Genomic DNA, 13,574 nt, shown 5'->3' with positions numbered 1-13,574 from the left:
GGATCGGGAGCAGAATCCGGTCCCAAGTTACAATTAAAGTTTATGGCGAGCAAGCGGAAAACCCTCATTGAAAATTATACGAAAACGCTCGAGCTTCATGAAAATTTAGAACATTTCCAATTCAGTATACCCTTGAATTTTCTAAATTTTCCACTCCATCGGAATGTTTCCCAAACAAATAGAAGTCATTTTTTCTATTGAGGTGTTCAATATTTCAATAGGCGCTTTAAAAGCGTAGGACTTCTACTGGCAGTCTAATTTTCTTTTAACATTTTAACTATGTATTATTTAATAGTAAAGCTCTAAATCCCATTTTTTTTCGCTGAAGAAATCACAGAAATGTTGTTACATACCACTTTAGTTCTATGAATAACTTTATCGTTGAGAAAACAATTTTTACATTTTTTGTCTCCAAAAATTGCATAACATAACGGTTGGAGTCACTTAACATATTCGTAGATTTAATGTCGTTTTTGCAAACACCGTCTTTGAACGTGTTGTATATTTTCTTTTCTACCTTACTATAGCGCAACATAGGATCTATTTTCAAAAAGAACAAACAGGATGATGATAAGTTTAAGACCTACAAAACTATCAATAGCCATTTATAGATCGAAAAACACATGGACAAAGGATTTCTGACGTAATGATTACCTTTGGAATAAACTAAAAAAATCATTTCAAAATTTCTTGATTCACTTTTAATTGCAAATCTCGATCTTATCAGAAAGCATAAAAAAGACAATTGAACTTAACTAGAAAATTTCAATTAAGAAGATGCATTACTTTAACAGAGTTTTTTTTTTAATTCAGCTCTGCAGAAATACTGAGTGGTCGCCTTGAATGGTCCCTAACTAGGATTGTTCGATATTTCCCAGATCGATTCAGATGGACGGATGTAGCATCGATCCACCTAAACATTCGAAGTTTGAACATCGACCTCTGATAGATCGATCAATTCCATTTTAAAACAAAGAGAACTTTTTGTTTTAAAAAGGACAAAAAAAACACAAATTTTAAAAACGCTTGTAAACGCTCATGAAAGCTTTAATCTATTGAAAAAATAAAATCAAAATTTCGAAAAAAGCCAATCTAATTTAAAGAATCAACTAAATGGCCAACAAACGGCACTCTTTGACATTCAATTGGTAGATTAAATTAAGATCAAAATAAGCGGGCTCTGCGTGAAAAAGAATTCAAAAGATCGAAAGATCGAATTAGAAATGAACCAATTGATTTTTTTTCATACCAAAGTATCGAACCGAAAAAACGAAGATCGAACGATAATTCGCTAAAATACAAAAATTAAATAAGAGAAAATAAAAAAAATATTCAAAAAATTCACTTAAAGAAATGAAAAATTACCTCATATAGGACTTTGAGCAAATCAAATCAATTAGGTTTTTTCTTAGTTCTAAAAATTTTGGAGATCGGAAGAAATTCATGAATCCAAAAAAGCTCAAAATATTGTTACAAGCTTTGATTTCTGAATAAAAGCGAATATATGAATTTGAATAAATGACCGAATTTTGATTTCAATTTCATAAATCCGATTCTGGGCTCATTATCAGCCATCATGGAAAAATTAGTTTTGAACCACGAGAATGAATAATATCATTAACTTCATATGTGTGTGTTTGTATAAATTCAAATATCAAAATGCCATTCAACATAATTTAAAAACGTGATATAAAAAATCTTATTTTGAATTTTCTTTCCAAACTTGGCTAAGTTTCAAGATCGACACCAATCATTCGTCAAAATTGTTTCCAGATCATTCACACAATGAAAATTTAAATTAACTGTTATAATCCAGTTTCAGATTTCACAAAAAAAAAGTTGATTATTTAAATTGCAATTGATTAAGAGTCTTAATTTAAGATTCTTCTTTAAAAATAGTATCAACTATCTACACAAGAAAACAGCTATTTTAGTGCAAAGGTTTTAAAACTGTTTCAAAAGATTTTGGCGTCGTGAATTCCGACAGGATTTGTCTATTACCTCTGATTTGGTAACCCGTCGAACTTTAAGAAAATTAAAAATTTATACTGAACTGCAGCTGAATGAAATCAAAAAAAAAAAAAAATAAAACATAAATTCTTTATTTCATGAAGAATCAAGACTTCGTCTAGATTTGCTTATTCCAGAGATACAATGCTTTAGTTCGAAAAAAAATGTAATTCGACAATTTTCGTAAAATTCAATTGAAAATGATATAACTTTTTTATTTCTGACAACACAAAAAGGCGTTTCAAATTTTTTGATATTAAATTATTTTAATTTAATAACCAATTGTTTTGAAAAATATCTAAGATTCTTCATGGTTTATAATTTCTTTGAAATATGTCCAAATCCCTGTATTTCCGTAGAACTGAAAAAAAAATAAAAAAATAAACTTATGTAACATATTCTCAGAAGTCAAAATTACTCGCAGTAATCGCGGAAGTTTATCATTCAATCAAAACCTTTATTTTAAACACTTTACATTTAACAAAAACTTCATAACTCCCAAATCAGTCAAAATCTGTTTTTAAATTTTTTACACAATGTGTTTTACAATGTGATTTTTGTTACGATATGCTATCAAAAATTGATATTTTTTCATTTAAAAGTTAAAAAAAAAAATTAAGTATTGTGCCCTTCAAGAAATAAAACACAATTTTTTTCATTTGATTCTTACCCTCTTCGTTGCAAATTTGTTACTATTCTAAACCAAATGAGGCCCTTGGAGCCAATGGGGGATTAGTGCATAATAGCTTATTTCGAGAAAACAGGGTTTCAAATGGTGATGTTTGTCGTTTTCCATATATTTTTGATAATTTGTATTTTTCTTTCAGCCTGTACAAAAAATTCTAAAAATACGAAAAAACTCAAAATATAGTCTGAAATATGAAGAATTGTTTGGCATTATTAACTCAAAATCGACCATTTTGTCACTTATACCCCTTTGGCTCTGAGGGCCTCAAATGATTAGAGTTTTCGAATCACTATTCTGAAAAATATAACAGAAATAAAAAAATATCAGTGTTTCAAAATCAGTTTTGAGTTCATAGGAATTATAATCAAAACTTATCTCAAATATTATTTTTCGAACCTAACGTTGCAAAATGAGTATCATTAAAATTTCTTTGTGATTACCTCGCACTGATACGAAGAAGCTCAGGCAAAATATATAATTGAAATTTTTTAAAGGTTCATCTATTCAACAACAAGTGTATTACTTTCATTTATAAAATTACATTTAGAACGAGAGATGCTTTAATGAGCTCATAAATAATTGTTTTCTAGCTTCTTGGTATACAAACTTCGAAAATCAACATTTTCTTCGTTAGGTAAAACAAAAAACGCACAATACCATGTTAATCCCCGAAACTGTGTAAAAAATCGTGCCATGAAAAAAATGAGCCATGAAACTGAAACCTTAGACCTGAGACATGATCCCTGAGACACGAGCCCTTACACTTGAGACCTGAAAAGATCACGCACACACACTTTAAACCTGAGATTTGAGTCAAGAAAATATAGGCCTGAGATTTGATACTTGAGATTTGGACATGGAGCTTAAGACTTGAGACGTGACATCAGAGAAATGAAAATGAAGAGTGAGTCGTCAGACGTGAGAGGTGTGAGGCGTGTTAAATGAGACGAGACGAGAAAAGACTTGAGGAATGAGACGTGAAAAACAAAAAATGAGTCGTAAGACGTGAGAAGGGAGAAATGATACGTGAAAAGTGAGAAATGAAACTTAAGACGTGAGAAGGGCGAAATGTGACGTGAGAACAGCCAACTGTGTTTCCAAAAATTCTGGGAGATATTGAAATAAATCGCCCTTGTAAGAAGGCCTGAACAAATTTCAAATCCTTCTTTTGTCATTCGGAATTGAAACTTCTCAAGTGGGGGGGATAAAAAATAATGCGAAAAAACAAATTAATTGTTATAAATTTCACGAAACAATCGCAACAAAATTGCATACTATATCATTGCACAAAGCCTATAAATCTAGTAATTTTTCATCGAAAAATTCTATAAAATCAAGAATAGAAAAAGTGAAATAACTCCCATCTTGTTTTTCGAAATTTATATAAAATATTTTAAACTTTATTTATTCACCCCTTCGTCATTTTTAGAAATTTCGAAGGGAACGAGGGACGACAAAAGAAGAAATTGATGTTTGTTTCAGACTAATTATTCATTGATGGCAAACACTATCAATGTCTTGGACTTTTGTGTTAGAATCGGTAGTTTTACATAAGACATTAATCATTGTAAATATCTGTGAAACACTTTTCAATTGCGAATTCTTCCCATTTCAGACCATTTAGTCATGCACATTTTGTATTTTTATTTTTGTGGTTTTGTCACCTACTAGACCAAAACTCGGGAATTTTCTGGAAGAAATATCAAAAGTCTGGAAATCTGGAAGCCTACACAAATGTCTGGTGGAAGCCCAAAAAATCTGTAAGATCCAGACCAAAATCCGGAAGGTTGACATCACTGCGTGAGAAGTTAAAAAGAGAAGTGAGAAATGAGACGTAGAATGTTAAAAGGGAAGCATGAGGAGTGAAAAATATGAAATGACAAGTAAAACGTGAGACTTGACTTGTGACAATCGAGACATGAGACTTGACAAATGAGCCGTGAAACGTAAGAGCTTTTTTAATAGTCAATTTATAAATTTCATGTTAGGTTAGAGTTTTAAAACAAACTATATAAACAAACAAACAATATCGGAAATATTTGTTCTTATCACCAAACCCTACGCGTCAATTTCAAATGAGAAAATACGGAATATATTTTATTCAATATTTTACTTATTTATTGTTTTTCCATATTTTGTAACCATAAAATAATACTGCTCAAGTTTCATATTATTTCTGAACTTTCCATTGGTTTTCATGAATTTAGACCAGCAAATTGGTTTTATGATTTGGTTATTAATCGGAAGAAAATTTCGGAAACCGTGGTTTAACCGTGTTTTGGGAAAATATTCCTGATTACTCCTGAATACTAATTACTGATCGAAAACTGAAATTTACATTGACATTGCTTTAAAATATTAAAGGGATGTTTTGGAGTGCACTTTCGAGAAAACTGAATTTAAAGATCCAATATGAAATCAACCTAGTTCTTGATCCGGAAGAGACTTGCTCAGAAGTCAAATTAAAAAAAAGTGCTTCCGATGTTCGAATCAATTCTTCCAAAATAGGGAAACATTCTATTAAAATCAAAAATAAGCGGATAAAATTCAAGACATGGAAATTCACATGACAGAAACCATTATTTCTAAGCCCTTCCTAAGTTGTGTTTTTCCTTCTTTCATCATCAGTCATCTCACTGATTGGAGGATTTGCGCTTTCGAGTGGTACCGTGAAAGCACCAATGGCCGCGCAGTATCAATGGCCGCGCACTTTCAACTTTAATCTTTATTTTCTCCGAAATTCAACAACGAAAATTTCTATGTTTCGCATTTTCTGATACCTACGCTAAGTATCTTTCACTTGCCATACTAGAAATAAATTTATTTTGCTTTTTGAGGTCAGGAAAAAATAAAAACAAAAATAGTTTTTGCCGGATGCCATTTTGTCTGTTGTCCTTAGCAAAGTGAGCTAAGCGGGTCCTATTTTGTAATTCAGTTTTTTGTGTTGAATTCGAGCACTTTGGAAAAAAATTCCGAACGTAAGTTATTTGTGGCTGTATGATGAATCAATTGTGAAAAAAAGTGAACAGTTTGAAGGTTCTGTTGCTGAAAAAATGACAATTTTGTTGTGCACGGCCATTGGTACACTTGATTTTTGAATGTTTCTATCGCCGCGCACGGAAAGTCTTCTAGTATTTATCAGCAATTAAACATAGAGAAGTTCTGCGGTAGTCCACAAAGGTTGCATAAGATTCACAGGCAAGTTTTCCAATCAATGTTTTCCATCATATAACCGGCTGAAAAAACACAATTTTCGAAACAATATCAGAAGAAACGATCATCTAATGAAAATTGCTACAAAATGTTGGAAATTTGAGGTTAGATAGCAATTCGGATCTGTATAGTTTTAGTTGGTCAGTTTCCTAGTGGATTTTTAGACAGCTCGCCGCATATGTGATGTTTTATTGAAAACGCGACCGAAAACATTGTTCCAATATATCTTCCGGCAAAATAATGCTTTGTAAAAATGGCGTCTCATTCTAACTTTGCATCAGACCAGTTTCACAAAACAATGGAAACAATTCGGTGTTTGATGTGTAAATCTTGAAAATCCTTACCTGAGAACATTCGCAATGAGCCTGAGAGCCATGTAAACAACATTTTAAACTGTTTGGATGCCTTATTCACTGTTTAAACCAAATTAAGAAGTGCGCGGCCATTGGTACAGTTGTGAGCGGCGATTGGAACAAGTAACATAAGCGTGCGCGGCCATTGGTACACCAACATTTTTTACAAATTCGCGTTTTTTGACACGATACAATGAAAAATCTCTCGCTTTTAAATTTTTCCCTTAAAGTGCGTAAGTTTTACTACGTGTCAGTGCCTTTCTTTTCAGAATCGCACAAAAAAAACGATGTTTGTACGGCACATAGAACATTCATGATAGCTCAAATGAGCGGCCATTGGTGCCTTCACGGTATTCCGTCTAAAGTTGTGTGGCTTCCATTTGCAGGCTTCTGTTGATAGATTTTTTTTAATAAGAAATATGCGTCCCTTACTGACAAAAACGATCAAAAAAACTTACGATCACTGGTCATGGTTGTACGGATGTTGATAGACTGTTAGTTAACATACCTGCAAGCGAGAAAAGTTAGAGTTAAATTAATATAATGTTATAAAATTGAATAGAATAGAATAGTATGATTGTGAAAATGATTAGAAAATTCCAACTACACGTGGGAATTATTTTCAAGGCAAATTATTTTTTCCTTCAATATTCTGAGTGAAATACCCGATTTATGACCTCATGGGTGTCATGTTTTTAAGCTTCTGAAGATAGAATGAATATAAGATGAACTGAATTTGGAATTTCAATCTTCCCAAGCGTCATCCCACATTTCCCATTTTTTGCATAACTGGCCATTGATGGTGTAACAAACAACAAGTACCTCTTACTCCACTAACCCACATTCGTCCGTAGGTATGAAAATGCATATTTAAAAAATCAACTACCAAATTGGTCTATTTCCAGACCGGAATACCCCGAGCAGTTACAGATACTTGCCTAATGATTACACGGAACGGAGAGCGGAAACTCGTCTGCCCACACGTGGCGCTAATTTTATTCCCCTCGTGAGTCCGTGACGTGACGATCGCGATCGTTTCTTAGAACAAGGTAAGAAAAAAGTAAGAATGAATGAATGATCTGTCACTATTGTGTGCCAAGTAGGTATCAAGTAACGAACCTCAGGCTCATTCGGGTGTAATCTTACGGTAGCAACCTAACTAATATCGTGTCGTGATTCTTATTTATTTTGGAAGGTCGCAATCCAGTCAGTCAACCTAACAATGAAAAGATGATCTCCTGTTTGATGATGGGAGGATTTATGATTCCGTGTTTTATTTCGCCCCAACATCACATCACACCGCACCGAGATGAGACGTGTTGATGAAGTTCAGCGGTGTCATTCATTTCTGGGATACAAAATTCTTGTGAATGGTGATTGTTTTTTACTTTTTTTTGTCTTTGCCTTCTGATCGCTTTCAGCGGTGTTCGCTGTTGGGGATCAGAATGTATCGAGTTCTAACTAACTTGATGCTGGGAACCGTGCCACATCTGGCCATGGTCTGCTGCTTCCGTCCATTAACTGTTTAGAGAGGTCTCCCGAATGGCTGCCTGGCTTCATTCTAAAGTAGCATATACCTACATGTGGCACATTTGTTCGCACTTTGAGCATATACATATTTTTTGTTGTTTATTCTCTGCATATTGTGAGTCATCGACTTTTGACTCCAATTAGTGACAATAGTAGCGGGTTGCGGGTCAAAGAAGGCGACGAATAAATCAAACCGCATTTGAATTGCGTTGACAATTGGGAATCTTTCCATGGCAAAATATAAGGCATGAAGCTGAAAATTTGTGATTCAGTTTCGCCGTTTATTGCGGGTAGCAATTTCTGATAGAATGGTAAAACATTAGAAATCATAAATGCTTAGAGCACCTGTATAATTTACACTAGAATTGGATCAACGAAATTAGATCTAATCCAGTGGTCCAGCAAACAAGAAATCGTTTCAGAAATGATAACTTAAGTCGTTAACAATGGTGTTGCAAATCGCATTGCCAACAGCGCGCGTAGTGAAAAGATCGTATAAAGTCGGTTTAAATCGGATATGATAAAGAGTCCGCAAAGTTGGTAAGTTTTGATATGATTTTGCTTCCAAGCGGGCTTCAAGTGATAAAACCATAGTCATGTTCTCTCTGCAACCAGCAGTGCTTCCAGATGGCTAAAAATTCGATGGGAATATTAACCAATGATAGAGCTGGAAAACATTGTCACTGGCAACGATTTGCATTCTTCCGACAGGTACGAATAAGGTGGCGGATAACGCCCATTTGTTGTAGTTTCCGTCACTTAGGAAAGAAATGAAATTAATGAATGTATATTTCCTCCACTTTGGTAGGTAAATGTAACTTTTATACGATCTTTCTATAACGTATATGGAACGTATATCAACACAGCATAAGAATATATCTTCAAGCATGTTTGCTGGGAAAAAACTGGTGTTCCATTAACTGTCAAACGGTTTAGAACTGCGCCAACTTAGGTCCAAATCTCTTCAGTTTTGGAGCAATCTTTATACCAATTCTAAAAAAAAAGTTGAGTTGGAGCTGGTGTAATGGACTAAACCGGCCGTTTGGACCATGGATACAGGTACTCTTAGGTGATAAAAACAAAACGAAAATCCATCGACACCTTCGGAAAACCCTCTGCTATAAAAATAATGTCAAAAAAGAGAAATGACCAAAACGATGCTAAATAAATCTGAAATTTACATAAAATGAACATCAAAGTGTGTATAAAACAGACTACACAGATTTTCTAAAAAATAAAACAAAATTAATAATAAAAGAAACAATATTTAAAAAATTGAAGAATCTCAAAACAATTAAAAGTATAAAATTTTAGAAATGACAAAAATGATGAAAACGAAAAATTGGACATCAATGACAAAAATAATTAAATGACAGCAAAAATAAGAAACAAAAATTGAAATAAGGAACGTTATAAAAAATCTGGTTCAGAAATCAGAATAAAAAATCAGATATAAAAAATCAGAAACAACAAATCAAATACAGACCCCGTTCAATTTTGGCCACACACCCGAACATTTTGTGTTGCCAAATTCGAATGTTGCCAAAATCGAACAGTTTTTTTACTTATTACTACAAAAAAATCTGTTATTATCATCACTATCGTAATTTTTAGTCAATTTTCGACCATATTATCTTTTTATATCATGTTTTTGATGCATTTAGCACTTTTCTTGTTTTGTTTGTGTTTGTTTTTTTTGACATATTTGCTATTTTTGTCATTCTTTCTCATTTTAGTTGTTATTTTTAGTATTTTGTTTGCGTTTGTTGATTGGTTATATGAAATTTTAATCATTTTTGTAATTTTGGAAAACATTATTATTTAAAAATATATTTTTGTTGATGTATTTTATCCCCTTGAAATAACGTGAAAACAATTTTATTTATTTATTTTTTTTTTCTCGAGGGATTTTAAGCATCATTATGGCTTATTCATCTAAAAGTTGGTCGTATCACGTGTTTTTGTGGTTCAGTCTATGTTATATAAAAATGTTTATATTTATTTTTTTGTATTTTTTGATTTTTTTTTACACGTATTTATGGGTTTTGTCCATGTTATATTGATCCTGTTATAAAAAAAATTATAAGGCAATGTCGTTCCAAAAAACCGTTCGATTTTGGCAATGGCGATTTTTGCAAAAACGGATATTGCCAAAATAAAATGTTGCCAAAAACGAACGGGGTTTGTATCTCAATCAAAAACATACAAAAGGAGTTTAAATTTAAAATAAAATTAGAATTCCGAAACTAAACTTCTGAATAAAAAATTAGGAATCTGAAATCATTAATTGGAATATAGAAATCAGAAATTAGAAACGTGATTTCAGAAATCAGAAGTAAGATATTTTAATCAGAAATCAAAAACTACAAATCAGAACCAATATCGGAAACATCCAAAAAAGCCTGAAATTAAAATCAGAAATCCAAAACAAGAAATCAGAGATCAGAAATTGGAAAACAGAATTCATAAAAAAAACTAGATATAGAATCAAAAACAAGACCTCAAATATCATAAATCAGAATCAGTAACCAGACTTCAAATATCATAAATCAGAAAAAAAAACATAAATAAAAAATCAGTACGTAATCAAAAATCAAAGCAATTTATTATATTTTTGTCATCTGACGGGATTGCGTCGAGGGTCTTCAGATCTTCCCCAAAATTGAAAATTTGATTCATTTTGCGACTTAAAAACATATTTTTGTTCAGATTTCTAAAATTTATATTTTTCAAGTTAGATTCGGTTAGATTTTTTATGTAAATAAATAGAACCATATTTCAAAGCTCCAAACCTCTGTTATTTTTTAAAGGAAATCGTAAAATGCACATCAAAACGCATTGAAATTGTTTGTTTGTTTTCGATGCAAAAAAGAGATTTATTGTCATTATTTCTTTCGTAAATTTTAAACAAGTTGTGGGCCCACTTTGGTGTCTTCAGATGAAAGTTGCATCATAAATTTGGCTATACAATGGTATTTTTTGTAGAATATTAGTGATGCAGAGGGTACTTCAAGACACCATTTAAAGCTTATTTCAATGTTTCTTGCTTCATTGTTTCATTGCTTAAAATTTTTTTAAATATTTTACAGACCCCGTTCGTTTTTGGCAACATTCGATTCTGGCACATGTGTTTTTTTTTTAAATAATATCACCTAATACTTTGCGCTTTTACGTGACCTATATAATTTTTACTAACATCCTTACTTTGTTTCAACGTTAAACTAAATAAAAAATATAACTACATCAGCAAAAAAAATTAAAAAACTGTAAACGAAGAACATAAAAATTTCTAAAATATCTAAAAAACGATTCGAAATGTCTAAAATAACAAATATGATGAAAATAATAGGAATTCTAAACATAACACAAAAAGTTCTAAATGTGTTTAAAACATGATAAAAAATAACAAAAATGACTTAAAATGATGAAAAATTTTGTTAATAATAATAACGAAGGTTAATTTTTTTTAATAGGTAAGAAAAAAGTTAATGAAAAAACCGTTCGATTTTGGCATCGTCCGATTTCGACAACACAGAAATCTCGAGCGTGTCGCCAAAAACGAAATTCTGATAGAATTTTAATGCAGTTTGATGTGCCGTTTTATAACAGAGTTATGGAGCTTTGAAACATGGTTTAACTTTATTTACAAAAAAAACAATCTAAATTAACGAAATCTAGAAAAAAAATAATGCGTTTTTAAGTAGAAAAATGAACCAAATTTCCCATTTCGGGGAAGATCTGAAGAACTCCAGCGCTAATTGTCAGATAATTAAAAAAAATCCCATAATCAAAAAACAAAATCGATAATATAAAGAGTAAAATCATATTTATTTCTTTATGATTATCTGAATCTGAATTCATGATCGGAATTCTAAAATAACTTAAAAGCGTGATTTCTCGAAACAAGCTTTAATGCCTTGGTTGCCAAATTGTCCGGTTTTATTCGGGTTTGCCCGGATATTCAATACAAAATTTGGGAACAGTCCAGCCCGGTCAGGTTTCCCGGATTTAATTGAAAAATGCCCGGATTTATTCAAATAAATCTTCTATATATATAAAAAGCAATTATCTGTATGTTTGTTTGTTTGTTTGTTTGTTTGTCCTCTATAGACTCAGCCGTCTTAAGAGCTAGAGATCTGAAATTTGGCATGGATGCTCATTAGGACCAGGAATGATGAAAAATGTTTTTAGATTTTTGGACGACCCCTTCTGAAGGGGGTCGTCCATACAAGACAAATATTGTTTTCACATTATTGACGTTATTTTCCGTCGGATTGTGATGAAAATTTGCACATGAGTGTTTTGAGAGACGAGCAATCGATTACAGTTGTCAAATTTAGGGATAAGGGTCGGCCAAAGGGGTCGTCCATATCCACTGATTTATGTTTTTGCGATATTGGCGTTATTATACATCGGATTGTGATGCAAATTTGCACATGAGTGTTTTGAGAGACGAACAATCGTTTACAATTATCAAATTTAGGGTCAGGGGTTGGCCAAAGGGGTCGTCCATATTCACTGATTAATGTTTTTGCTATATTGGTGTTATTATACACTGGATTGTGATGAAAATTTGCACATTAGTATTTTGAAAGACGAGCAATCGATTTCAAGTTTCGAATTGCGGATCAGAAGTCTGCTGAAGGAGTCGTCCATACCCAACTTTAATGTTTTTGCGATTTTGACGTTATTCTACATTGGATTGAGATGAAAATTTCCGCATAGGAGTTTTGAGGGACGCTCTTTTGGTTTCAGGTTTCAAATCTTGACTCAGGGGTCGGCAAAAAGGGTTATTATCTGTTCACTGTTTTTACGATATTCTCTTGATTGAGCATAGAATTTTTTTTTTTCAACTAGCAATAATCGCACCTCAGTAGAACTTCATTGGTTACGATATCGCCACTGCGCAAAGCTAAGAGCATAGAATTGTAGTGAAAATTGGCACCAGTGATGGTTTGAATCATTTGACTTATTTTTGAATCATTTGGTTATAACTTCTTTTGAAAACATTTTTCCATGAAATGATGTTCTAAACTTTAGTAGATACAGATCTAAGCTACAACTTTCTTGTATGTCATAAATATGTATCTTCAATGTGGTATGAATTGTAGGATTTAATCCAACCCGCTAATCCAAGTGATTGTGATTACGATCATTGCTCAAAAATTTAAACTTTTCGATTTCTCATTCATAAGGCATAAGAGATACAGGTTTGTGTTGGTCACAAAAGTTGCAGCTAAGATCTAGTTCTACTAAAGTTTAGAACATCATTTCTGGGAAAAATGTTTTCAAAAGAAGTTATAAGCAAATGATTCAAAATTAAGTCAAATGATTCAAACCATCACTGATTGGCACATGGGAGTTTAACAGAAAAGATAATTGATTTCAGGTGTCAAGTTTTGAATCGGGGTCAAAAAAAAGGCCGTCCATGTTAGTTGCTCACTGTTTTCGCGATATTGTCGTGATCATGCATCGGATTGAGATGAAAATGTTCAGATGAGGGTTATAAACTATTAGCAATTGACTCCAGGTAGCATGTTCCGTGTCAAGGGTCGGCGAAAGGGGCGTCTATACTCACTGATCACTGTTTTCAAGTTCCTGACGTAATTTTACATATAATTTGAAAAGAAAAAATGGCTCAAGGGAGTTTTGAGGAACGTAAAATTGGTTTCAATTATCGAATTTCGGGCCATGGGACAGAAAAAGAGGGTTTCATTGAAAGTTCAGTGTTTTGTGCAATAATTTTGTTGGAGGCAGTTAATTGATACCAATTTAAGTGT

At 32.4% G+C, this 13,574-nt stretch overlaps 1 protein-coding gene and 1 pseudogene across 4 annotated transcripts in view; both read right to left on the bottom strand.

The window, feature by feature from the left end:
- LOC129745460 (matrix metalloproteinase-2-like) overlaps window positions 1–13,574 on the bottom strand; it is a 247,357-nt gene that overhangs the window by 107,225 nt on the left and 126,558 nt on the right. The window lies entirely within an intron of this gene.
- LOC129750235 (U4 spliceosomal RNA) lies at window positions 12,591–12,708 on the bottom strand (annotated as a pseudogene).

Source organism: Uranotaenia lowii, chromosome 2 (assembly GCF_029784155.1).
Source record: "Uranotaenia lowii strain MFRU-FL chromosome 2, ASM2978415v1, whole genome shotgun sequence".
NCBI classification, from domain to species: Eukaryota; Metazoa; Arthropoda; class Insecta; order Diptera; family Culicidae; genus Uranotaenia; species Uranotaenia lowii.
Note: the sequence above shows the minus strand (reverse complement) of the source record. Positions and strands in the feature narration are given on the sequence as shown.